The sequence below is a fragment of the Chiloscyllium plagiosum genome, chromosome 4 (assembly GCF_004010195.1).
Source record: "Chiloscyllium plagiosum isolate BGI_BamShark_2017 chromosome 4, ASM401019v2, whole genome shotgun sequence".
NCBI lineage: Eukaryota > Metazoa > Chordata > Chondrichthyes > Orectolobiformes > Hemiscylliidae > Chiloscyllium > Chiloscyllium plagiosum.
In genome coordinates, this window is record NC_057713.1 from 82,192,442 (window position 1) to 82,219,463 (window position 27,022).

The 27,022-nt window shown below is 41.9% G+C and overlaps 1 long non-coding RNA gene across 3 annotated transcripts in view; it reads left to right on the plus strand.

Moving 5' to 3' along the window:
- The first annotated feature begins 91 nt into the window (after positions 1-91).
- Positions 92-27,022, plus strand: part of LOC122549156 — a 48,550-nt gene continuing 21,619 nt past the window's right edge. For 2 of the 3 annotated variants that reach the window (XR_006311436.1, XR_006311434.1), the window contains exons 1-2: positions 92-610; positions 1,237-1,272. This is a non-coding gene — a long non-coding RNA (uncharacterized LOC122549156). Of the gene's footprint in view, positions 611-1,236; positions 1,273-25,423; positions 25,524-27,022 lie in introns of all 3 variants that reach the window. The other variant, XR_006311435.1, reaches the window with a different exon arrangement.

Here is a 27,022-nt window from a genome sequence, read left to right on the forward strand (position 1 = left end):
CCTTTATTTATAGCTTCGCCCGTCGCGTCGCTTCCGGCGGCGCACGCCTCTCCCTTCCACGTCCAGGCCCCGCCCCGGGCTCGTCGACCGTCGCCTCACGCCTGTGCAGCCTTTGGACGTCACAATCAAGCGTCCTCCGCGCTTGCCACAAAATAGTCCTATACTTCTCCGAAAGTAATCCCGCGTTGATCGCGAGATTTAACCCCCGCCCCCACCGCCACTGCCTTTAACGGATGCCCTGAGGGGGAGGGCAAGCCAGGTCAGACAGGTGAGATAACCACTACACCTGTAAGTATCATCTTTGAAAGGATTTGCTCGGATTTATTTGCAGATTTAGTCATCAATTCGTCAAGAACGTATTTTTTTCTCGTCTATAGCCTTTACTCCGTCCGAAAGTTTCATTTTTTCATCGCTCTGATCTATTTTTATATGTTTTGTATCTGCCACAGCAGGGTGTCAAACGAAAACTTGCAAGAAAAGACAGACGAAATACGGACAGGTGTTCCGGTAGCAAAAGCATTTCGATTCTTTTATATACACGCTGAATTGCAGAAAATTTAGGGTACGGGTTAGACCGTTGTTTCTGCGCCGACCCTCTGGAACATTTTGAGTGAGTGTCAATCTCCTGCCGTTCCCCTTTAGCCCTTATGTTGGTTTTGTTTAATCACAGTACTCATCTTAACGTCCTCTTGAATGCCTCGGCTGATCCAGCCCCCACCACACTTTCAGACAGTGCTTTCCAAACCTTAACCACAGTAATCGTTAACATAAAACCAAGAAATGTGGGTGCTTGAAATCTGAAAGTGCTGGACAAACTCAGCAGGCCTGGCAGCATCTCTAGAGATAGAAACAGTTCGTGTGTTCTTGGAGTGGAGAACAAACTTATTGTAACTAATTGCTGTTTGAAATAGTTTCTCCTCACCTCCCATTAGTTTGTTTTGCAAGATACTTTATATCACCTTGATATGTTGCTCCTTTATCAGAAAATTACATTAAGGCACTTTGCAGCATATAAAAACATTGAGTAGTGATTTAAATAAAGAAATTTGGGAGCGGTGATAACTCAAAGATGTAGATTTTAAGGAGAATCTTAAAAGGAGAAAATGCAAAGGGTTTAAAAAGGAATCCGCTTTATAAATTAATTACACTATTATGTTTAGTCTTTCTGTCACTAACTCTCTCTCCCTTTGCAACTGACTCCATCCTCTCCCTGAAAATGGTCGATGGTCAAACTAGACTCTTCACAACTTTGGTACTACATTTGACTCCCAGGTGAGTTCCTGATCTCTCTCACTACACCCTTTTGCAGCTAGATATTTAAATTCATAATGCCCCCATGAAACATTCTAGTATTTTTAATTATATTGAAGCTACAATATCAGTGTGAGTTGTTCGAGTTCCAGAGTATGGGGCTAGATGGTTGAGGGTGTAGTCTATAAAGTTTCAGGCAAGTTGTCGTGCTTATGGAAGTTCAAGGAAAAGTGTCGTTAAGTAGATTTAAAGACCAAAAGGAGAGCTTGAAGTTGGAGGTATTGGCGAATTGGAAGAAAAGTTTAGGTCAGCAAGCAAAAGCACAATGGATGAGTAGAAATTGGTGTAAAATGAGATATGGCTGTCAGGATTTCAGATGAGCAAGGAGTTTGCAGTGAATGGAGGTTGAAATGTCTTTAAGAACATTGAAACAGTCAGGACTACATCTGACAAAAGCCATGGTGGACCTTTTTTAGACTGAGGTTGAGAAACAAAGCCATGGAGGTGAGATGGAGTAAATGGTGGTTGGATAACATGGTAGTGAACAGACTTTCTTTCTGCCTCAGCCAGCTGCCAGAGATATGAATAGAATTGGCAGAAAAACATGGAGTTTTAAGATGTGGACCAAGACATTGGCTTTATTGCCTCATGTTTTAGAGAAGAAAAATGTGGCTATCCCTGTAATGTAGCTGACAGACAATGGCTTTATTTCCTCCTGTTTTAATGAAGAAAAATGTGGCTATTCCTGTAATGTAACTGACAGGTTTTTGGCTAGTGTATTACATCATTGAAACACTGAGTTATTGATTAGAAATAATACTATTCAAGAATGTAATATTTCCATGCCCATGGTATATTTAAAAAATCTCAATGTCATAACTGTGACAATTGCAACAGTGCTGCATCTTTTTATTCACTCCCAAAGCCTAACTTTTAATTTCTCAATGTTAAATCCATTCCAAACTCAGAGAAACATGTGAAACACTTTTCATCACTTTGATTTTAGAAATGTCTTCCAAATAGAAAATTCAGAGCTTAATCCCTACAAAAATGCAATTTGCTGTGACCTTTGCACGAGGATGATCTCCTAGACAAAGTAAATCAACTCACCCAGCAACTCTCATCACACCCTTGGCTTCTCCGTGATATTTTTTGTCCAGCTCATACTGAAGGATCCACCATCTTGCTGGTCACTATTAGCTAAAACAGTTGCTTCCTTTTAGAGGAAAAACAAACAGGCCTGTGTAGTCAGCCAGAATCACAAAGCAGCATTGTAAAGCCATCAAAAGTATTCGAGAAAGGTTTGCACATCAGTCTTGGACCTAATTACCATGATTTCTCAGAGGCCTCACACAATTGTAGTCTGGAAACACTTGAGAACACAAGTGATCAACTGTATTGTTCTTTTGTGAGATTGCTGATGAGCACCAAAGTCACTACCTGTTACCTGTAGACACAATTCATAGGGCTACCAACTGTGGAATTGAAAACAATGTGATTTAAAAATAGTCCAATGATGTATCTCAAGCACACATTAAACAGATTCTAATGACTTTCAAACTTTGAAGCCTGATAATGTAAAGATCCTAACCTGATGACCTATACTATTGAGAATGGCGATGTTTATAGATTGAGAATTGGAATATGGACACGTTTGAACATTACTTATTGGAAAGGATTTATAATGTGATTGCTTGTATCTGGAAAGTCAAAAAATTCAAGAAGACTATGGTCTACTTGTTTTCCAAAACACAGACTTTGGGAAGCAAAGTTTTAATTAGAGATAAGGGTGAAGATTTATTGATTTAATTGTTAGACGAGTAGACCTGGAAAATCACAATGGATCTAGGTTGCTGTTGCCTAGAAACAGCCTCTGGTCAGAGATAGTTGATATCAGTAGGAATTGTAGCTTGGAGCTGAACGTAGCACTCTATAGCGCTCTCAATGAAGCTGTTTAAAAAAAGAACTGATAAAGTTTCAAATATCAGAATTCTTAAACATTTCTCAGCTGAATCTTTAATTCTAGTCTAAAGACTTTCTGTCCTTCTGTATTTGAAGCAATCACGTCATCAATAAAAATTCAAAGGAACAGTGAGAAATCAAACCATCTTTTACTTGCTCAATTTTGCCCTTTTACTTGGGTTGTTTTTCTTTTCTTTTAGCCTTTATTACTCCGAATAATAGCTTAGCAGAATTGTATATGGCTTTGCCCTAACTCTGAATAAATGTGTGCGTGTTTAGGATTCAAGGGGATATCTCTGACTTCCCTTAATATCTGAGTTGAAAACCAGTTTGCAGTCAGTTTGAGTAATGTTTACCTGTAATAAAGTTGATTTTAATAGCTTAGTGAAAGCCTCTTATTCTTGATAACTAGAACAAAAAGAAACAAATTGACCATCTGGTATGTCTCATGGAGTAGTGGATCTTGATATCCAGTGATACCTCCTGTCAGAGACATGACTGTATACTATTCTGCTCTGTTCTGTCATTGTTTTGTCTTTAGTCTTTACTTGAAATAACTGACTGTAAAACTTAACTCAATTCAACTCTTGGCCACAACAGAAGTTCTTTTTTGAAAACTAAATCTCTGATGATGATGAAACCACTTGTCCCACCCAACACTGCCAGCAGTAGCTAATCCCAGGAAGGGCATCCACAAATGAATGTCACCTACTAATTGATCAAGAAGATTAGAAGTTTTGACATTTCAACACTTATGAAAATGGTTCTTTTCAGAATAAGTATCCCAAAGTAGGTCTCTTCTGGAGATGTATGTCCAGGGACATGGTACCTCAACTGGGGTTTCTTCTGGGAAGACATGGAATTGTGCTGAGACTGGCCAAACTGAAATTTTTTTCAAAAAAAATAATTAAAACTTACCCTTTGGAGGCCTCCTAGTCCCAACCCAGCTCCTTATTGTGTAGGCATATCAGGAAATTAATATCATTTCCTGCTGAAGCCTATGGGTAAAAATTGCAACTAGATCCTGATGTCATCAGGAACTGACATAATTATCTTAAAAGGACCCCTGCTGGATTTGGGTGGCTGATTCAGTTGCCTGTCTTAGGTACATCCCTGTAGGTTAGCTCTCAGTATTTTCTAGTTAATTAACCGCACTAGGTGATTTGATGTGCCTACTGCCTGGCTATCTCTCAAGCAATCTAATGGTACAAAATTGGTTGAGCTGTCTCTGGAAATTATGAAAATGTAGAGCTTGTTAATGTCAAAATAGATGTGACCTTGATGTCTGCTAATCATACCACTAAAGCGGAGCATTTGGGGAAGGGCTGAAGATTGATCCTTGGGGAGCTCCAGATTTTTACACTGAAGTAGAAGGAGAAGTTTTCCTGGAAAAGCTGTATAGGCAATGAGTGAGTTAAGCAAGGGTCGACCCTCTGAACAGAAGGCATAATTTGTAGGAGGAGACTGGTCAACCATGTCAAAGACTGAAAATACACTGAGGAACAATGCACCATTAGTCTGTGTGTGTCACAAGGTTATATGTGAATTTGTTTTGCTGTTGCAATTAATTCAAGCAATGCAAACATGAATTGTGTGAAAATGGACACAGCTGTGGAAGGCAATTACACATTCATAGGCGAAGAGGAAGATAAGATTGAAATGGGGGTGGTATTATGGAAGGACAGTGAATGATGGGTCTTTTTAAGGAAATCGGGTGCAGGGGAATGAAATTTGCAGGTTTGATAATGGGGCACAGTACCTGAGGAGTTGGAACCTTATTAGGACATGAAATTGCAAGACATTTTCTAAGTAAAATGAAGTCTCATTCATAGCAGCGCTTTGAAATCTGTGGTTTTCACAGGAATTTAGAAATGAGTTTCCTCTTGGGCTAAGACAAATGAACATGATTTCTTGATTACTTTGGGTCCTCTGCTGTGTGCCTTTATCCAAGCAGCAGCCACTACTACACAGGAGAAACAAAGCATTCAGCAGAGACAGAAAGGTTGTGACAACTGAGTACGAGAATAAGATAATTATGTAGCATAGAAGTCCTGGAAAGAGAGAGAATATGATCATAAGAGAACATAAGAGACGCAGCAGTGGTGACAGCTCTTGAAGTCAGTGGGGAGCGCTTCAGACCAGTATCCACGCTGACTTGAAATAGTGACTTGTTCCAGGAATTAAAGCCCAGATCCAGCTGCTGGTTTTGGAGGAGACATTTTTACAAGGAATAGCCTTCAGCTTAGTGAGAGTTCTGATTAATGAACATGACACCTAGTTAAAAGATAAAGACGTACTTACTTTAAAAGTATAAATGTAGAAATTAATGCAAATTTAATTCTTCGAGGAGAATTCTTCATTCCTGAAGAAGGGCCTGTGCCCGAAACGTCGAATCTCCTGTTCCCTGGATGCTGCCTGACCTGCTGTGCTGTTCCAGCAATAAAGTTTCAACGCAAATTTAATTCTACCCATCTTAAATATAAGTTTTGTGACTTGAACTTTCTGAGACAACAGTGTTTCTGAAGCTGGATTGCGTAATGGATTAGGCACTAGTTTTTGACCTTTGGATCCTGGGTTGTAGTCCAGCCGAGATGTAATGACCTTGGACTGTTTGGTTCCTTGCTGCATCGGGCTCATATTGCAAGGCTGGATTTAATTAGCGGTGTGAGAAATAGAAAATGTATGAGTGTGTTAGTTAACAAGCCAATGCAGATCTGCAAGAAACTTCAAGTGTAAGCTGCTTTATCCAGATTCTGAGTGGCAGATCTGGGACTTGGCATTGGGCAGCCCTGAATCTGGACTCTGAGCACGTGGCTCTGATTCTGATAGTCTCGACAAAATTCGGGAAGGTGAGAGATCATGACATTGCTTGCTGACTCTGGCAGAGCTCCACTGAGAAGCAAAAACCATTAAATGGGCAGGGGAAGGCTGAGATGTCAGCTACTGGGAAGATGTTGTGGAGTTCAAACCCTGAAAGAAGATCCAGCAGAAGGTTTTCTCTCACCTGCATTCTGTTAAAGGCTCTCAGGTAAGTGCTGCTGAGCTGGAGAAGAGGAACGATGGTACAGAGGAAAGGGAAGGGGAGTTGATTGCAGCTATCAAGAATACTTGGAGCTGGGGTGGAGCTCCTGTTGTCTCAAGTAAATTGTTAGAGTCAATAAATAAGCACACTTTTCAATGGCAGCAACTGGCTAGGCTGCAGCCACACCTGGAAAAGCTGAGCAGAGTAGGTCTGATGTCTGAGCTCCAGTTGCCCTGAGAAATCATCTATTAGACCCCACATTAATCTGCACCATTTTAGACAGATTTCTGGACCTCTGGGGAAAATAGCTCATGGTTAAATGTTCTCTAGTTATCTGTGGGATTGAAGACAACGTTCCTGAAATTAGTATCTGTGACAAGACAAAATATTTTAGGTCTGAAACTTCTGTTTCTTCTGTTACTCTTCCTTTCACATTTCTTTGCTGATTTGGTATTTCATCTCCCATATAGTTTGAAAGGAGCATATCTGGAATATGTTGAGCACTTTCCATACCTTGCCAGCCACATCTCTCAAAAAGCTACCTAATGTATAGAATATTCCTATACCAGATGGACTACATGTGAGCGACTACATAAAAGTGCAACAGAAATTTCACCAGCAGTGCATCTGTTGATTCAATGCAAGGATAGTCAAGCAGATGCTAGTGTCCTTGATGCCAGCTCTACAAGCATTTGGGAGAAATTCCTGCAAGATCAATTACAATTGACAGGACATTATGACTGGATGGTGGAAAATTGTCACTGTGCTAGGTTCTGTTCTCTCAACTCTCAAATGACTTGTGTCCCAAGGGATGACAAAGAAAAGACCACAAAGACACACAACTTTTCATTGAAGCACAGCAGAATTGGCATTAATGACTGGAAGAGGTGGAAAACTTTCAAAATGGTGATAACTTGTTCATCAAGCTTTATCACACTTTGATCCAAATGTGTCATAGAGATGTACAGCATGGAAACGGACCCTGCTGTCCAACTCGTCCATGCCGACCAGATATCCCAACCCAATCTAGTCCCCCCTGCCAGCACTTTCTCCATTTCCCTCCAAACCCTTCCTATTCCTATATCCATCAAAGATAGAAGACAGAGGATGGTGGTGGGAGGGATGTTTTTCAGACTGGAGGCCTGTGACCAGTGGAGTGTCCAGATGCCTTTTAAATGTTGCAATTGTACCAACCTCCACCACTACTTCTGACAACTCATTCCATACACGCACCATCCTCTGCGTGGAAAAAGTTGCCCCTTAGGTGTCTTTTATATCTTTCCCCTCTCACCCTAAACCTATGTCCTCTAGTTCTGGACTCCCCCACCCCGTGGAAAAGACTTTGTCTATTTACCCTATTCATGACCTTCATGATTGTATAAGGTCACCCCCTCAGTCTTCGCGCTCCAGGAAAAACAGCATCAGCCTATTCAACCTCTCCCAATAGTTCAAATCTTCCAGCCCTGGCAACATCCTTGTAAATTTTATTGAATCCTTTCAAGTTTTGGAACATCCTTCCAATTGGAAGGAGACCAGAATAGCATGCAATATTCCAACAATGTCCTAACCAACATCCTGTACAGCTGCAACATAACCTCTCAACTCCTATCCAATAAAGGAAAGCATACCAAATGTCTTCACTATCCTATCTATCTGTGACTCTACTTTTCAAGGAGCTATGAACTTGCACTCCAAGGTCTTTTTATTCAGCAACACCCCCTAGGACCTTGCCATTAAGTGTACAAGTCCTGCTAAGATTTGCTTTCCCAAAATGCAGCACCTCACGCACTTATCTAAAATTAAACTCGATCTGTCACTCCTCAGCCCATTGGCCCATCTGATCATTGTAATCTGAGGTAATCTTCTTCGCTGTTCACTACACCTCCAATTATGGTGTCATCTGTAAACTTACTAACTATACCTCCTATGCGCACATCCAAATCGCTTGTATAAATGATGAAAATAGTGGACCCAGCAGTTTTTTCTTTCTTCAGAAGGCAGCTATTCTGGATCTCATCATTTGCATCAACTTTGTTTCTTTATACATTCTATTGCCACTCCCTTTGGCCTGCACAGTTAAATGTTTTATGTTTTAATTTCCTGTGTTCTCTGTAGTACAGAAGGATAGAAAAAGTATATCTTGTATGTTCCATCTCTGATTAGATTAGATTAGATTACTTACAGTATGGAAACAGGCCCTTCGGCCCAACAAGTCCACACCGACCCGCCGAAGCGCAACCCACCCATACCCCTACATTTACCCCTTCTTACTTAACACTACGGGCAATTTAGCATGGCCAATTCACCTGACCTGCACATCTTTTGGACTGTGGGAGGAAACCGGAGCACCCGGAGGAAACCCACGCAGACACTGGGAGAATGTGCAAACTCCACACAGTCAATCGCCTGAGTTGGGAATTGAACCCGGGTCTCTGGCGCTGTGAGGCAGCAGTGCTAACCACTGTGCCACCATGCCGCCCATAAATGTACCCAAGCATGGGTTAAAAGTCAACCTGTTCAGTCACATGATGATCAACAACCGAAACTCATTACCCTGAGGAGATGTCATTGTGTTCTCTACCCTTTTGCATAAGATTCCTGCTCTTTCCCTCTTTACACTTGCTTAAAATTTTTTACCTCAAGCAAGATATGCTTCCAGGATCATAAGCCAGTCATGCAGCATGCACAGGTGGTAGAGTTGCATGTGATATTCTCAAGGCTAGCAGGTGAAGTATAAAACCAATGAGACAGCGCAGGGGAGTATCAGATCCTGAAATGCTGGTGCAATCTGTAAGAGCTTACTAGGAGCATGTGATATTACACTGATTCTGGGGGAATCAGTGAGAGGCTTAGCAGCAAGTCAAAAGTGGAGGATGATTTGCCTGAAGTTATCTCTAGGTTCTCTAACTCCACTGGTGGGTAAGGAAGGTTAAGTAGACCCTGTAAGAGTAGAGGAGCAGACATCTGCAGAGTGCAGGGACTCCTTTAGAGTGCTTTTTGCATTAATAACTGTTCCTCAGCCCTACTGATGGTGGCACACCAAGCTTCTTGAAGCCATGGCGACAAGAGTGGGCTCTTGCACCTTTGGAGGTGAACCTCCATACGTTAAAGCTCTCCTGGTCTACGGAAATTAGAGGATGATTGCCACAATCACTGAAAGCCAAAGAGCTGAAAGATCAGCAGTCTTTGTCTCAGGTGACAACACAGGACATCACCAAATAGGAGCACATAAAAACATCCACAAGCATGGGAAAATATCAATGTGATAACTCTTGGAAGACAATAAGGGTATTCAACAACATAAAAACAGGGCTTCAGAAGATTGAAGATTTATTAGATTGATTGATTTGTATAATTCATATGAAACTTTTTTGAATCAAGGCCATCTTGCATATCTCTCATTGCACCTTGTTTGATATCTCTCAGAGCTTTCAAGCTATTGTACCTGATTACAATCCTCCTTCGTATCCTTATTAGTTGAGAAGGCGTCACACTCCAGGTATACGCTGTTCAGAGGTTGTCCATTCCTAGGGCCAGGTTGTGGAGATCACTGCATACCATCATGATGTATGAGATTCTGCTCGATTTATTCAGGCATCATAGAAGAGTAGTGGCAACTTGAATAGTCCTGTACAGCTATTGTATATGTTCTGTGCACCTGTGTTTGGGTTCCTTACAGGTGTAAGTAGCTATCTCTTTGTGTAGCCCCTTAACAGCTTGTATCCATCCTTTTGGTTTCAAATAAACCTGTTGTTCTATAACCTGGTGTCATGTGATTTTTCATTTTGTCCATCTTTTGAAAGTATTGAGTTGAGATAGGGGAGAAGGTTAATGTAGAAAAAAATTAAATGCCTGAGACTGCCTTAGAATACAGACGTAATGGCAGCTTCAAGAACCACTTGTATAATGAGGATGTGAAAGCATCTCTGTGATGAAGGCTGCTGTCTTGTCAGTGGGAAACTTTTTGTGTGAACAACTTTGGCCACAATGAATCTCTGCACGCTGGGGAATCCATCATTGGCCCCAAATCCTACAGCTCTGTGATCTTGACCATCCAGATCAATTAAAAACCCACCGTGGCAGACCTTCTTGAATGAATCGCAACAATGAATCTCATTAGTGACCATTTCGATGCAACAATGAGGAGAAATTGGTAGCTGCCACAGATATCTCCAGTGGATTCTCAGAATGATCCTGAAGTGTAGAGATTTCCAGTCGATGTTTAACAAAGCAGACATTGGGTGGCCACTCCTTCCCATAGGGCTCAGCTCATCAACTGTTGTGGCAACTTGGTAATGCCCTTGCTGGAGAAGCATCAATGACAATGCTCCTCCCATGGTTGTAGGAAGATGAGGGTCCCAACCATAAAACCTCTCCAGTCGGTGGTGTTTTTCTGTACGGGAGTCTGATTGTGTTCCCTTCTGCAATCTCCTTTTTCTTATCTCCTTCCAAGCTCATTATTTCTATTGCCTCTCGTTAGCAGGGTTACACTCCCTGTAGTTGCCGCTTTCTCCTTTTCTGATGCCTTGCCTACTCTAGGTTAAGTCGGCATAAGGAGGGAGGAAGTGTTGGGTATTCTAAAAGGAATTAAGGTGGATAAGTCCTCAGGTCCAGATGGGATCTATCCCAGGTTACTGAGGAAAGTGAGAGGAAATACTGGGGCCTTAACAGAGATCTTTGCACATCCTTGAACACGGGTAAGGTCCTGGAGGACTGGGGAATTGCTAATGTTGTCCCCTTGTTTCAGAAGGGCAACAGGGATAACCTAGGTAATTATAGACCAGTGAGCCTGACATCACTTGTTGGGAAGCTGCTGGAGAAGATACTGAGGGATAGGATCTATTCCCATTTGGAAGAAAATGGGATTATCAGTGATAGGCAACATGAGTTTGTGCAGGGAAGGTCATGTCTTACTGACTTAATAGAATTCTTTGATTAAGTTCTGGTCTCCTTTCTATCAGAAGGGTGTTGTGAAACTTGAAAGGGTTCAGAAAAGATTTACAGGGATGTTGCCAGGATTTGAGCTATAGGGAGAAGTTGAATAGGTTAGGACTGTTTTTCCCTGGAGCGTTGGAGATGGAGGTGACCTTACAGAGGTTTATAAAATCACGAGTAGCATCGATAGGGTAAATAGACAAAGTCTTTTCCCTGGGGTGGGAGAGTTGAGAACTAGAGGGCATAGGTTTATGGTGGGAGGGGAAAGATATAAAAGAGACCTAAGGGACAACGTTTTCATGCAGAGGATGGGGTGTGTGTGTGTGTGTGTGTGTGTGTGTGTATGGAATGGGCTGCCAGAGGAAGTGGTGGAGGCTAGTACAATTGCAACATTTAAGAGACATCTGGATGGGTATATGAATAGGAAGGGTTTGGAGCGATATGGACCAGGTGCTGGCAGGTGGGACTAGATTGGGTTGGGATATCTGGTCGGCATGCATGAGTTGGACCAAAGAGTCTGCTTCTGTGCTGTACATCTGTATGACTCTAAGTGACAAAGTTGATTGATAAGAGAAGGGCTGTATATGTCATATACATGCACTTCAGTAAGGCGTTTGATAAGGTTCCCTATGGTACGCTGATGGAGAAAGTGAAATTACATGGGGTGCAGCGATGGATAAAGAACTGGGCCACAGGAGAGTAGTAGCGGAAGGGAGTTTCTCAAAATGGAGAACTGTGACCAGTGGTGTTCCACAGGGATTGTGCTGGGAACACTGTTTGTGATATACATAAATGATTTGGAAGAAAGTATCTGTGGTCTAACTAGCAAATTTGCAGATGACACTAAGATAGCTGGAGTAGCAGATAGTGAAGGGGACTGTCAGAGAATACAGCAGGGTATAGATAGATTGGAGAGTTGGGCAGAGTAATGGTAGATGCAGTTCAGTCCTGGCAAATGAGAGGTGATGCATTTTAGAGGATCTAATTCCAGAGTGAACTATACGGTAAATGGAAAAGTGCTGGGGAGAATTTATGTACAGAGCTCTGGGTATTCAGGTCCAATGTTCTCTGAAGGTGGCAACACCGGTCAATAGAGTCACGATAGCATCATTTAAGATGTATCTAGACAGATACATGAATGCCCACCAGGATCTGGATCTGGATCAGCGCAGGCTTGGAGGGCCGAAGGGTCTATTCCTGTGCTATAATTTTTTTGTTCTTTGTTCTTCTCTTTAAAGGTCTCTTAGCAAAGTGGATCAGTTACATGACAAGTAGCTGCATTCTTCTCTGGCCTCTCGTTCCCCTGGCTCTGAATATACAATTGGAGAGTATAGCCAGGCAATCCGGACCTATTGTGCTAGGTCAGTTAGCATCAACTCCAGACTGTTATCTCTGCAACTAATTCTGCGCACTCTGCCAATTCATACTACTGTTTGCAATCGCTGCTAATGGCATCCAGCACTGACTCTGCCTTGTTATAGCTGGCAAGGTGCTGAAGTCCCATTGTTTCAATGTACATGCTGAAAAAAATCAGACAACTCTGGTTGAAAAGCAGTTAAATTGTGTGTTTAACATGCCTAGTTACCTCCCAGAGCAACCTCCCTCCCTGCTTTGGTAGTATTCACTTGCCATGTAAAGATATTAGGCTTCCTTCCCATTGCATTTCACCACCATTTTATTACTCCTCCCACCTCCTAACCTGCCTTCAAAGGGGTGATTTAGCTGTTTACCTCTGCTTCTCTACCCACAGATACTGCCAGACCCAATGAGTATTTTCCGTTTTTATTTAAATTTGCATCAGCCTGAGAATCTGAGCCAGACTATATGGAGATCCATTTGGTCCTGGGATTTATTGACCATTAGATTTTCTTTCCCTTTTGATAGTGTTACAGAAGGCCACAGAATTGTTGTTCTCACTACCAAGTCTTTTTTATCTAAATAGGACTTTGTGATGCCTCTGATCCACGTGGAAATTTGAATTATGCCATTTCTGAGAGTTTGGTACAATGTTTGCACTGAAAATTGAACTGAAGAAACATTCTAGAGACTAGAAACAGACAATTTGTCCCTCCTTATCCAACCCTATAAGCACTTCTCTTTTATTAATTTTTCCAACCTGAATTCTGGTGGTCTGAATGGTGGAAGCAGATTACGGATAGTAATCAAAATGAAATTGGGAAAAATATACTTGAAGAAACACCACTTACAGGGCATTGAAGAGAGTGCATGGAAGTGCAACAAACTGGATAACTCTGCCAAAGAGCCAGCACAGACAAAAATGGGCTCAAAGGTCTCCTGTGCTGTATCAGTCTAGTGCGGTGGGAGGGTGAGTCCTTCTTTAACATGGGTCAGAGATCACCAACAGGTTCTTTTAAAACAAAAAGGGCTTAATATATTCAGCAAGTCAAGCAGCATTAGTGAAAAGAAAAATTTAACATTTTAGATCAATGAGCTTTAATAAGGAAGATTGAAAGTAAGAATATTTAAGTCAGTGGAGGGGGGAGACAGAATGAAGTCTGTAGTAGAACAGAAAAGATTAAACAACAACAAAAGCCAAAGGGAGTGGTGGTGGAAATAGTAAAGGAACAATAGTTGTGACTAGATGAAGTGTGAATGGCTACATCACAGGCATCTAAATGCATCATACAGGTATAAAGAAAGAAACAAGTCAACAAAAGTAGGCACACAGTACAGGATGGAGGCAGAAGATCTAAAGTTGTTGAACGTAGTATTGAGGCCAGAAGGCATAAAAGTGCCAAGTTGAAAAATGAGATGCTATTCCTCAAGTTTGCATGGCATTTCATTGGAACACTATGGTAGATGGAGGATGAGAGGAACAGAGTGGGAGCAAGCTGGAGAATCAAAATGTCAAGATGACAAGAAGTTGGGGATTTTTAAACCATTCTTGTAAAGTGCTTTCAGATGCAGCAATGTCATTTTTGAAAAGGGCCAAGCCTGTTTGAAATTAAATTGGTTACTAATAGTTATTCATCAAATGCACGTCAATCAATATTGATTTATAATTGAAAAATATACTAACCCATGATCTGTGTAACAAATCTCTTCAATGCTATGTGTCTTCAGTTATGAAATGTTGGTGGTTGCCAAGTCTGATTTAAAATTTCATCTAGCATGCAGACCAGGAGGACAAGTCTCGTGAGTTGACAGTGATGAGAAACTAGCAAAACTGATGCTGTAAATGCAAAGTAAAAAGATTGCTGAAACAAAAATAGGATGCAGTAGAAACACATACCTGCAAAAGAATATTGGCACTTATAGACCTTTTACATGTGCACATTTGTACACAGTGTAGTAGTTATTAAAACTGTTAGATATACAACGTAGTGTAGTAAAAATGGAAAAGAAGCAGCATGCTAATAGAATCTTGAAAATCTGGTTCTGAAAAATCCAGAAGTCATTATTCCTAGAATAATACCTGCTGTCATGTTAACAGAGCCACGAGAAATAGAGGATGTTTAGTTTGAACTGTCTTCTGTGAACATCTCCTCAATTTAACTGTTTACAAAAGGCAGAAAAGGTAGTGGGATTAAGTGGGGTATGCACCAAATATTGAGTTGAAAAATGTGGTGCTGGAAAAACACAGCAGGCCAGGCAGCATCCGAGGAGCAGGAGAATCGACATTTTGGGCATAAGCCCTTCTTCAGGAATCTGCACCAAATATTGAAAGAAATGGAAGATATTGCACTACATTGACTACAATATTAGATAGCAATGGAATTCTGAAAGATCTACACTCTGAGTTATGAATTCCTTGCTGAATTCCAGACCGATGAGAAAGATTTAAAAGTTCCCACACATAACCTTGAATAGTTCTTGGGAATGAAATGGAAAAATTTGGCAGGATTGATTCATGAGGAGAGGCGGTTGAAATGAATCTCTTCAGTGTCTGCTGCTGTGAGAAAATTGTCACTTCTCATATATTTATTCCTTGACAAACCTGATTAAACAAGTTTATTAAACTGTATAGTTTGTTACTCAGCACTGGTACAGTGAGCAAGCTAACGTTGTTCCCTGTAATCTGGTATTAAATAAGAAGTTCAATTTCTAGTACCAGCACCTGATCTGAATGTATAATTACAATGTGTAGCAATAAATTCTCAGATGAGCAAATTGATAACAATTTTTGTTCTTAATATGTTGGTTTTGGACCCAACTTCTCAGCAGCCCTGCAATTGCTTTCCACTGCTCCTGCAAAATAAATTTGCTTGAGTATCACTCATCACAATGGGAAGCATGGTGGCAGAAAACCAGGTAAGGAGGCCTTATGGTAATATTACTGGACTGTCAATTCAGAGACCCAGGGAGTATCCTGGGAACCTGATTTCAAATCCCACCATAGCAGTTGGTGGAATTTGAATTCAATTTTAAAAAATAATCTGGAATTTAGAGTCTAATGATCATGATAACGTTGTTGATTGTGAGAAAAATCCGTCCGGTTCATTAATGACCCTTGGGGAGGAAATCTGCCATCCTTACCTGGTCTGGCTACATGTGATTCCAGAACCACCACAATGTGGTTGACATTTAACAGTCCATAAACTCATGAAAAGCACTCTTTATCTGGATCTCCGCTGGGTTTTGCAGACTGGCACATTTCAAGATCCAGGTCTACATGCTGAGGTACACATTAAGGTCTGGTGGAGAAAGACCATCTAGGATCTTTCTACCAAAGTACATGTTCCTGGCTCAGACCCCCTCATTGCCTGAAAATGTGAATATTTTCTTCCTGCATGAGTTAAACTGCCCTTGTTATTTGCAACTGCATAGTAGCTCTGTGGTATGTAAAATTCCGTGGTATTATTTGGGTTTCTTTTTTCTCATTCGAAAGATCGTACAGAACAGAATAACAACCTGCTATATATACTTATATATGAAATTGTTATGAACAAAGTATATTTTTGCAATTTAAAATAAAATATACAAATCTTAAGCCTGTCCAAAGTAAATCACCTTGAGTTTCTGTTTTGAATGTTGAGTGGAAATTCAGAAATGCAGGCTGTGGACAGTGACACAAATACTGTGCAGTGATTACTGTAAATCTGAAAATGCTGGAAGTACTCAGCAGACCAGGCAGCAACTGTGGAGAGAGAAACAGTTAATTTTAAACCTTCAAATCTTCCTTCAAAAGCATTCTAAAACTAAATTTGACATTAAGCCATATAAGCAGACATTCAGGACAGAGGACCAAATTTTTATTTCTTTTCAACATGTTTTAAATGGGAAGAGATCTTGAGAGTGTTTCCCAGATCTGAGGCTAGGCAGCTGAGGCAAGGCACAATGGTTAAAATCTGGAATGCATAAAAGGTCAGAACTGAAGGAATGCAGATACCAGACAATTGCAAAGCTAAAGGAAGTTACAGAGATAAATAGACATAGGTTTTGAAACCAAAGCTTAGAGTTTTAAACGTGTTATCAGCCAGCATAGATGATGAACTGATAGACATGGAACAAATTGCAACATGACAGCAAAATTTTGAATGAGCCCAATTTTGTGGAGGGAAGATAAAGGAAGGTATTGAAAGTCTAGATTTAATAAACAAAAATAGAAATTGCTGGAAAATTTCAAAAGGTCTGGCAGCGTCTGGAGAGAAATTGGAGTTAATGTTTCACGTCCAATGACCCTTCTTCAGAAATGGACCCAAAATGTTAACTTGATTTCTCTTCACAGATGCTGCCAGATTTCTGAGATCTTCCAGCAATTTCTGTTTTTGTTTCAAATTTTTAGTAGCCATACAAACATACTAACATAGCCATAGCCCCAACTGATGCACACATACCAGACATCCAATGTGACCTACACCCATTTGCCAGCACTTGGCCATATCCCTCTTAACCCTTCCCATTCATATACCCATCCAGATGCCTTTTAAATATTGTAATTGTACCAGCCTCCACCACTTCCTCTGGCTCATTCCATACACGCACCACCTTTTGCATGAAGAAGTTGCCCCTTAGGTCCCTTTTAAATGATTCCCCTCTCATCCTATGCCCTCTCCAGGGAGAAGAAACTTGCCTATTTACTCTATCCATGCCTCTTATGATTTCATAAACCTCTGTAAGGCATCCCTAAGCCTCCTATGCCCCAGTGAAAACAGCCCCAGCCTGATCAGCCTCCAATCCTCCAACCATGGCATCGTCCTTGTAAATCTTTTCTGAACTCTTTCAAGTTTCACAACATCCTTCTGATTAGAGCAAAACCAGAATTGCACATAATATTCCAAAAGTGGCCTAACCAATGCCCTGTACAGCTATAACATGACCTCCCGTCTCCTATACATGATGCTCGCACCAATAAATGAAAGTATACTAAACTCCTCCTTCATTATCCTATCTACCTATGGCTTCACTTTCATGAAACTACGAACCTACACTCCAAGGTCTCTTTGTTCAGCAGCACCCCCCAGGGCCCAATGGGAATCAAGAGGAAAATTCTCCACACTTGGCATCATACCTGTCAGAAATGAAGATGGTTGTGATTGTTGGAGATCAGACCTCCCAGGACATTGCTGTAGGAGTTCCTTATGGCGGTGGCCCAAGCACGATAATCTCCAGTTCCTTCATCAGTTACCTTCCTTTCATTATAAGGGAATAGTGGGGATGTTCACTAATTACTGCATTATCTACACATTATCTAGTACCATTCACAGTTGCCTCAGGTAGTGAAACAATCTGTGGCCAAAAGCAGCAGGCCATGGACAACATCCAGTTTTGGACTGATCAGTGGAAAGTAAGATTTTCCCACAGGTGCCATGTAGTAATCATATCCAACATCAGAAACTGTAATCGCTTGATTTAAAAGAAAAAATTAGATTCCCTACATTGTGGAAACAGGCCCTTCGGCCCAATAGGTCCACGCCGATCCTCCGAAGAGTAACCCATTCCCCTCTGACTAATGCACCTAGCATCTATGGACAATTTAGCATGGCCAATTCACCTGACTTGCACATCTTTGGAATGTGGGAGGAAACCCACGCAGACACAGGGAGAACGTGCAAACTCCACACAGACAATCGCCCAAGGCTGGAATCGAACCTGGGACCCTGGCACTATGAGGCAGCAGTGCTAACCACTAAGCCACCGTGCCACCCATCAATGGCATTCTGACACTGAATTCCCCACTATAAACGTTCTGGCAGTGGGGTGGAGGTTTTTGGGGTTATAATTGATCAGAAACTGATCTGGATCAACTTGATTAAGAAATACAAGAGCAGAACAGAGACCAGGACTTCTGCAGCCAATAACTTATCTCTTGACTTCCAAAAGCCAGTACACAATCTACAAAGCACAAGTCAGGATGCATTCATTTCCATTTACCTGCTTAGGTGCAGCTCCAACAGCACTCAAGAAGCATAACACTATCCAAGACAAAGCAACCTGTTTGACTGGCATCCCATCCATCTCCTCCAACATTCATTCCCTTCACCACCAACATAGGTATGTACTACCTACACGATGCACTACAGAAACTCCCATGCTTCCTTTAACAGTATCTTCTTAACCTATAATATTTACCATGTAGAAAGACAAGGACAACAGATACATCGAAGCACCACCACCTGCAATTTTCCCCTGCAAAGCGCACACAACCTGAGATAAAAAAATAAATCAATGCTGCTTCACTGTGGCTGGATCAAAATCTTGGAATCTTCCTAACAGGATTGTGTGCACATGGACTTCAATTCTTCAAGAAAGTGACTCACCCCCACCAAGAATAATTAGGGATTGGCAATAAATGTTGATCTAGCCATTGATGCCCACATCCCATGAAATAATTTTAAAAATCAAAATCATCTGTAACTCTTGTAATTTGTCATCTATGAATAGCTACAACCAAGTAATTAACAATTGTTTTCTTTATAAAGCATTCAAACAGGCTAAACAGGTTAAAGGAAAAGCACACAATCCTGTCCCTGATTCATTTGAGCAACCTGTCTGTAATATGAAAGCAAAACACTGGTTAATGAAAATCTGAAATCAAAGCACAAAGTTCTGGGAAATAATTGCAGGTAGCATCTGTGTGGAGTGATACTGTTGGTTGATAATCTTTTATCAAACTGGAAGGCATTAGAGATGAATGGTTTTTAAACAAGTACGGAGGAAAGGTCAAGATGAATGAACATTAAGGAAAGTCTGATAAGGTGAAGGACATGAGTAATGAATGACTCCAGGGTAGTGTAAGGCAAAATGATTGATTGTCAAACAAATAATGAAACAAATGATGGCTCCAAGGGAGGTATAAATCATTAAAGCAGAATTGCTGATGAGGAAAGGAAGGGAAGGATGGAAGTTTGGCAAAGAGGGAAAGTTGTGAAGGATGTTAGGTATAACCTCTGCCATCTGTGTACCAATCAAATTTCAGTTTATCCCTGTTCCATTCCCAATTGCTCTGGCACAGATATCCTCCATTACCAGCAGTTAATCTCCAAGAGAATGAAAATGATATTGTTAAGATCTAGGTTTTCAAGCTCTATGTAAAGGCCAGAAGGCTGAAAAGTGTCTAACAGAAACATAAGGTTTTGATACTTAAGCTCTTTGGAAAAGTGCAGGAAGCCAAGAACAAAGAGTCATAATGGGAGTGGAATAGAAATTAAAAGCATCAAGTGACCGGAAGCTCAAGATTGAAAGGAGATTGTTATAAGACTTAAGACTTTCCTGGTCTGTTTAACTACCTGTTCCTAGGAGAACTTCATTGAGAAAGGGTGAGTCTTTACAGTTTTTTGTTTGAAGGAATGTCAATATATTTCCAAGTCGGGATGGTGATTGGCATGGAATGAAACTTGAAGGTGATGGTGTTCCCACGTATCTGCTGCTCTTGTCCTTCTAGATAGAAATGGTTGTGGGTTTGGAAGGTGCAGTCTGAAGATCTTGAGCGAATTTCTGCAGTGCATCTTGTAGATCATCCATACTGCTGCTACTAAGTGTCAGTGATGGAGAGAGTGGATGCTTGTGGATGTGGTGGCAATTGAGTGGGCTGCTTCCTCCTGGATGCAGTGAAGGTTCTTGGAGCTGTGCTCATCCAAACAACCAGGTAGTATTCCATTACATTCCTGACTTATGCCTTGGAGATGGTGGATGGGCTATGGGGTGTTAGGAGATGAGTTACTCACTGCAGTATTCCTAGCCTATGACCTGCTTTTATAGCCACTCTATTTATTTGGCAAATCCAATTGAGTTTCTGGTCAATAGTAACCTCCAGGGTGTTCATAGTTGGGGTTTCAGTGCTGGCAAAGCCATTGAATGTCATGGAGCAGTGGTTAGATTGCCTCTTATTGGAGCTGACCATTGCCTGGCATTTGTGTTGTGCGAATATTAACTTGACACGTCTGCCAAGCCTGGATATTATTCAAATCTTGTTGCACTTGAACACGGACTGCTTCAGTGTCTGAGGAGTTGGATAATGGTGTTGGATTTGTGCAATCATTGGTGAACATCCACTCTTCTGACATTATGTCAATCTTCAGCCAATTTGATTTATGCCAATGAAATGGTTGGGGGCACCGGAGATTAGATTAGATTACTTACAGTGTGGAAACAGGCCCTTCGGCCCAACAAGTCCACACCGACCCACCGAAGCGCACCCACCCAGACCCATTCCCCTACATTTACCCCTGCACCTAACACTACAGGCAATTTAGCGTGGCAATTCACTACAGGCAATTCACCTAACCTGCACATTTTTGGAGTGTGGGAGGAAACCGGAGCACCCGGAGGAAACCCACGCAGACACGGGGAGAATGTGCAAACTCGGTCGCCTGAGGCGGGAATTGAACCCGGGTCTCTGGCGCTGTGAGGCAGCAGTGCTAACCACTGTGCCACCGTGCCGCCCACAAACTCCCCCAGGCCTTAATCATCGTAGCCGGCAACTTTCAACCAGGCCAAACTCAAGTTGATGTTATCAAAATACCATCAACATTTCTCCTATTCTACCAGAGGGCCAAACATTCTTGATGATTGCGACACAATCTATGCCTATCGCTCCATATCCTGTCTGCACTTTGGAGTATCAGATCACAATGCTGTGTTCCTCCTCCCAGCTTGCAAGCAGAAGTTGAAATATGAAGACCCAACACAGAAAATAGTATAGTGCTGGTCTGAGGCAGCCAAAGAACTTCTGCAGGACTGCTTGGAATCAGTGAACTGATCCATACTCAAGAATTCAGGTCCAGTGACCCTTAGAACTGGCATAGTTGCTCAGTGGTTAGCACTGCTGCCTCACAGTGCCAAGATCCCAGGTTTGATTCCTGCCTTGGGTGACTGTATGGAGCTTGAACACTGTCCCCATGTCTGCGTGGGTTTGCTCAGGTTTCCTCCCACAGTCCAAAGGTATGCAGGTTAAGTGGATTGGCAATGCTAAATTGCCCATTGTGCCCAGGATGAAAATTCAGGGATAGGGAAGGGGGTGGTTCTGGGTGGGATGCTGTTTGGAGGGTCGGTGTGGACTCGATAGGCCAAATGGCCTGCTTCCACAATGTGGAGATTCTATGTAATGATGTGCAGATTTCAACTCTGTCATCACTAGAGGGTGCTGCTGGGGCATCCTCAATGTGTACTTGTTTGAAGAGCCGATGAAGGCATAATGGGCCGAACGGTCTCCTTCTGCATCATAACAATGATGTGATTCTATGATTCTGTACTGGAAGACTGTAACAGAGCACTATCCTGACTTCACACAATGTGACTGGCTGAATAAATGCCAGAATACCTCATTTGGACCAGACAGGTTCTAGCCACAAATTAGCACTTACCCCACAAACAGCAAGTGCTAAGCTGCAAAAATAGGCATTTCAAAAGGTCAATAGTAGCAGGGACTCTGGGCCTGCAGCACAATAGGGAGGTGGAGCAGAGACTATAGGGAGGGCAAACTCCGTACGAAATACTGTGCCAGTGCATGCTCTTTGACAGTGACAGGAGGCTATCTGCTAAAGTAACCAGTGCACCCAGCGTTCTCAGTGAGACCCATAGTATGCTCCATCAAGGTCCTTTGAGTCCAGACCTCATCTGCAACTTTGCCCTTGGTTTACTGGCAAATATCCTTTCCCTTGGCCTGTCTGCAACCCTCTCATACACCGATGACAGACCATGTGGTGATTCCAAATTTTTCTATGCAAGCCTCCCTGGCGCACACACTGCCAGTATCTCAGCTGGCATGCGCAAGCGTCAGATCAAGTGGTATACTCACTTTATTAGTGGGATGCTGTTGCTCTTTCACTTCTCCTTGGTTGACTGTGACTGGGCTGGTGGGTCTTTTTGGGGATCTGAAAGCAGGAAATCAAAAGGGAGAAGAATGCTTGCAATAAAAACAGAAATTGCTGGAAAGGTTGAGCAGGTTTGTCAACATCGGCGGAGAGAAATCGGAATTAACGTTTCGGGTCCAATGCAGCAACATATTCTGGAAGTTGTACCACTTGGAAGTCTTGATACATTGATTATCCAGTAGTTTCCCAAGAAGTTTAAACTTCCAGTAAACAATTACTCTGTCTCCGCAATAGACTTAGAGACTTCCAACTCACTTCCCCTTCTTTGCCCTTATTCTTTGTTTCCACGTACTTTCAAAGCACTACTGCAACTGACATATCAATGCAATGCAACATTGCCAAACATCTATGGAGGCTTTTATGTTGTTCCTCCATCCACTTGTTGCCCTGCTGCATATAATTCTTCAGGAGGATGGCTACTCATATGCCTAAGTCTCAAGGTTCTCATTTTCTCAGAAAACTGAAGATACCCATATATATCTTCCTTCACTGTGCCACAAAGATGAGCGCCTGGATCAAACTGAGCTGGCTTCACTCCTCTGATGGGGCCTACCCTTAGCTGTCACTTTGTCACCTGCTCCTGCTTCCATGTGAAATTCCCTTCCTTGTTCATACTCTTTGAACTGACTCAGCAATGACTTCCCCCTCACCAGTCTCCACTATCTTATACTACCAACCCCACCCTTCCCATTGCCAAACTGATGAGGTCAATAGCTATAATATTGTGCTCAGGAACTGGGTGCAGTGCACCTGAGGGTTGGCATGGTGAATGTGCTGCAACCATGATTTTCATGGCAAACCCTTTGAACAAGGATTATTTTCTTTGCTACCTTTCATTTATGCATGAACCTAAAGGTTTGTGCACCTATTCATCAAATATGGATGATCAATACACATTCCTCATTCTTCTTTTCATTGCAGGAAAGAGTGCAAAACATTCAGGAGAGGCATCAGAACTGCCTTGTTCTGCTTGTAGTCAGTGGATGAGGATGTCATGGTAGCTAAGGTGGCAGGAGGCCAGGCAATCACTGAAGGAGAGATTGCAGGGCAGCATAGGAGGGTGAAGTCATTTATGTTGTAATTCTGAAAATAATTCTGAGTTGCTTCTGTATTTGAATTTATAAAACAATTCACGGTAAGCAACATTTGAGTGTTTGCAACCATTATCACCAATGTTTTCGCCCGCTAAGGTCATATCCCTCTTGCAGAGACAATGCTGGAGGTGCAGTAGGAGCCAGGTAATAAGGTAGCTCAAAGCTCAGAGGACATGTACATCCTCCACAATGGCAGATACATTCCCATTAGTGAGGCTTCAGTTGTGGGTGGAATGGGTGGAACAATGAAGGGCACTTCACATGGAAGCAGGAGCAGGTGACAGTGACAGCTAAGGGTAGGCCTTATCAGAGGAATAACATAATATTCAACATAGAAGCTTGGCCATGTTGCATGGAATTGAAATGTCAGTTGCAGTAGTGCTTTGAAAGTACATGGAAATAGCCAAATGTTCACTCGCTCTTTGTTAACAGCCAAGTGAAGGGCCCTGAAAGGGAAGAGGGAGGCGGGGATAATCCCTGCTCAGCACTTATGCCAGGACCATTGACACTTTGTCTTGTTCCCCATGCCCAGGACTGGCCCTGTGTAGACGTAGATGGGGCAATCTGTGGCAAACTCACTGTCTCTGACTTCTAGAGGACACGTGCCATGTGAATCTCATTAAGTAGAACAGAAAAACAGCAAGCTGCCACTACACGTGGTTTGGCAATAGAATTTGCACCCCATAAAATTATGAGTAAGAATTAGCAAGTAACCTTTACAACACACAAATGATAGGTGTGATCTTCTCCAACAAGAGAAAATATGCCTGGATCCGAATTCCTTACCATTAACATTCTGTGGAACTATATGTGTTATGATGAGGTTGGAGAAGTGAATTGACTGTCTCTAGTCCCACTATTCCACTAGTTATGACATAAATTTAATTACTTTACCCAGTTACTGAAATACCCTTTACTTTTTATGTATTAGATTTAGAATTTTTTAAAAAAAGTATTCAGATTTGATGAGAAAGACATGTTGGATAGATTGTTGATATTTAGTCAACAAGGCACGGGGACTGAATTACATGAATGGAAGGTATTAATGAAATTTAGAATGGACAATGCAGAGACACTAGCCATAATTGTTTAGTCTTCTCTAAACTCATGGGAGGTTCAGAAGGCTTGTTCAAGAAATGTTGTAAGGACAAGCCATAATAGCAGACCAGTCAGTGGTGGGAAAACTTCTAGAAACAGTTATTAGGATAGAGTTAGTAGTCACGTGCATAAAAGATGGGTTGATTAAAAAGAGCCAGTGTGGATTTCTAAAGGGAAAATTGTATTTAACTAACTTCCTGGAGATTTTTGAAGCAGTAACAGAGAGGGCTGACGAAGCTAATATGGTGAACATGGATTTTCAAAAGGCATTCAACACAGTGATGTAAAGATGCTGGCGTTGGACTGGGGTGGACAAAGTCAGGAGTTACACAACACCAGTTTAGAGTCCAACAGGTTTATTTGAAATCGCAAGCTTCAGAGCACTGCTCTTTCATAAAGGTAAGCAATATCTACATTGTCTGAAGCTGCCAGGTAATCAGAGGTAAGTAACTACTGTGAGCCACTGTGCCATGTCAAAGGCTGTGGCAGTTTGTAACACAACTACCCAGAGGTCCAGACAGCAGAATTTCTACCCTGGGGTCCTCAGTTAGGAGGAAGGCCCAGCAGCATCCACTAAAGTGCCTGATGGGTACAAGATCCATTGGGCCTTCTAAGGGTGTGGAGTGTGTCTGGGAACTTTTACAAGGAACATGTGAGACACTTGACTATCGAAGAAGATTCTACCCTTGGTTTCACCTTAGAATGTTTCATTATATGAAAGGTGCTATATAACTAGCAGTTGATATTGTTGGTGAATGTACTAAGCGCATTGTCTCTTATTATAGAATCCTGACAATGGAATTGAACCCGGGGCCCCAGCACTGCGAGACAGCATTGCTAACCACTGAGCCACCATGCCTCTTGTTCTTGATTGCTCTGCCAGAGGTATCAATGTCCAAATCTATCAAACCAGTATCCTTATCACATTTTAACGCACCTCAACCAGATTACCTTTTAATTTCCTACATAAGGAAATACATATACAATCTGACATGATAATTTAACTCTGATGTATGTGCTCCTAGAAGGGTCTGAAAGTGTTAATATTTGATGGAGTCCATTAAGTATCACCTATTGTGATGATATCTTTAGGACTTGATGGAAGAGGAATGTAGGATGTAGGGGGAGGCTCACCTAAAGATTTGGTATTGCCAACAGTCTTTGTAGTAATGTGGAGTTTATTCTGATAATCTGTAAATAACCACAAAGCTGAAATAGAGTACACCTTGTTTACTCTGCAAGACTCTTCTCAATAGACCAGAAGGTGGCTACCCTCATGTACACTAGATCACATAAGCCCCTAAAAAACCCACACATCAGAGGATATAGATGGCAGCAGTACCCTGCCATCAAGTCTGGTAAATCTTTGCTGCAGTCCTTTGAATCTAGGAGCCTTGTTGATCGTATACTATTTCTACTTTAAAACTTTGAAGTCAAATGTGTGATCATCAATATTGCTACTGTTAATGCTAATACATATACAGCTGGTGTCGGGAGAACAAGTTGCATAGATGCCAGCTCCCAAGGTGGTGAGGTCATGCAGGTTTGGTGCAGAAGATTCAGATGAGAACTTTGACTGGAGGTGCACTGAAAAGTATGGTGAGGTTGCACATTGATATCAGTCAAGGAGCATGGTGAAGCGATTGGGTATAGGGCTTTATGCAGTGTTTGGAGCCTGTGCTTCGAAGTGCTGACCAACTCCAAGAGAATACTTGCAGATCCGACTATGATGAAACTCACAACACAAGTATTCAAGTGGAATCTGAGGACTGAAAGCTCAGACTGAGCAGGTGCAATCATAGTGTGTTGCTCAGTTTGTGTGCCTGATTAGGGGCTTGCAGAGTCTTGCAACAGTCCAGTAATCACCAACACATAATTAGGACAGCTGAGGCATCATCCAGAGGAATGGAACTGTCTCTTTGGAGCACAAAACCTCCTGAACTCTGTCAGGATAATAGCCAGTGCCACTGTGTCAGTGCCCTTGCTGTTTTTCATCAGACTGCCTCTAGATTGGTACCATCAATGTTAAAATAGTTTAGTCCAAATTTGGACCAGTAATGGTGGGGGAAGCACGGAAGGGTAAGATGTGGTTATGGTTGTTGAATAGGGGTTTAGGATTATATTCACTGGTACTGCAGTTGATGAGGTGCTCATGGATATCCCAGCCAAAGCAGATGTGTTGGTTGCCTTCTCTGCTAAGTTGGTTCTTCCTCTTTTCTGTGTTTTGCTGACTGCCATGTAGTTGTAGGTCTTTTGGCCCATTATTCAATCTGGTCATGGCTGACCCTCTATCTTAACTCCATAGTCCCTCTCTGTGCAAGATTCTTGATGCCTTTAGTGTCTAGAAATCTATCTATTACTTAAATATATTCAGTGACTTGGTT